We start from the raw sequence: 1037 nt of genomic DNA, 5'->3' as shown, positions 1-1037 counted from the left end.
ACCAACCTTCATAAATGCTATCGAATTTCAAACAATCTCCACATCGAATTTTGAGTTGCTCCACTATAAACTTTACAAGCGCTTCTATGCCATGCTCCTTAAGATTAGGTATTGGAATCCACTTGCCTTCAACCGGTGGACTGAGAAGCTTGAAAGATTCGAGAATCTTAATTCTCTTGGAGAAAAAGTGCTCAACAAGCACGACAGCCTCATAGTTGCGGATACGTCCCAACCAATCTTTCGCCTTAAGATGAAGACGAAACTTTATGTTATCTTGACCCAGGTCCATAAACCAGCCGTCATAGATTTCAACTAATTTTAGGCCTACTCTGTTTGAACTATATTCATCCACGGCAAACTTTGCTAACTCTTGCACTAATGGCGCCTGAAGAATAGGAATTTTTATCCACTTCTTCTCTGGAGGTTCAGGAGATACTATGACAATGATAGAGACCAGCTTCAAGATTCTTAGACGGTCACGTCTCTCTTCGATAATAATAACCTCAAGTTTGAGAGAACGCCCCAAAAAGTCTATCACCTTAACATGGAAACGGTACTTTAGGCTGTTTGGGCACAACTCAACATACCAACCTTCATAAATGCAATCAAATTTCAAACTATCTCCAAATTTAATTTTGATCTGTTCCAACATAAACTTTATAACCACTTGCAAGCCAAGCTCCTTAAGATTAGGTATTTGAATCCACCCGGGTTTAACCGATGATGGAGGACCGAAAAACTTGAAAGACTCGAGAATCTTGATTCTCTTGGAGATAAAGTCCTCAACAAGCACAACAGCCTCATAGATGCGTATACGTCCCAACCAGTCTTTCGCCTTAAGATGAAGACGAAACTTTATGTTGTCTTGACCCAGGTCCATAAACCAGCCGTCGCAGATTTCAATGTATTTTAGGCCTTCTCCACTTTTATTATTATGTTCATCCACGGCAAACTTTGCTAGCTCTTGCACTAACGGCACCTGAACATTAGGAATTTTTATCCACTTCTTCTCCGAAGATCCAGGAATTACTATGAAA

The 1037-nt window shown here is 40.2% G+C and overlaps 1 pseudogene; it reads right to left on the bottom strand.

Annotated features, from left to right (window-relative positions):
- Positions 1–6: 6 nt before the first annotated feature.
- Positions 7–1037, bottom strand: part of LOC111785574 — an 18883-nt pseudogene continuing 17852 nt past the window's right edge.

The sequence above is a fragment of the Cucurbita pepo genome, unplaced genomic scaffold (genome assembly GCF_002806865.2).
Source record: "Cucurbita pepo subsp. pepo cultivar mu-cu-16 unplaced genomic scaffold, ASM280686v2 Cp4.1_scaffold000583, whole genome shotgun sequence".
NCBI lineage: Eukaryota > Viridiplantae > Streptophyta > Magnoliopsida > Cucurbitales > Cucurbitaceae > Cucurbita > Cucurbita pepo.
This window is presented reverse-complemented; position numbering and strand designations above follow the sequence as displayed.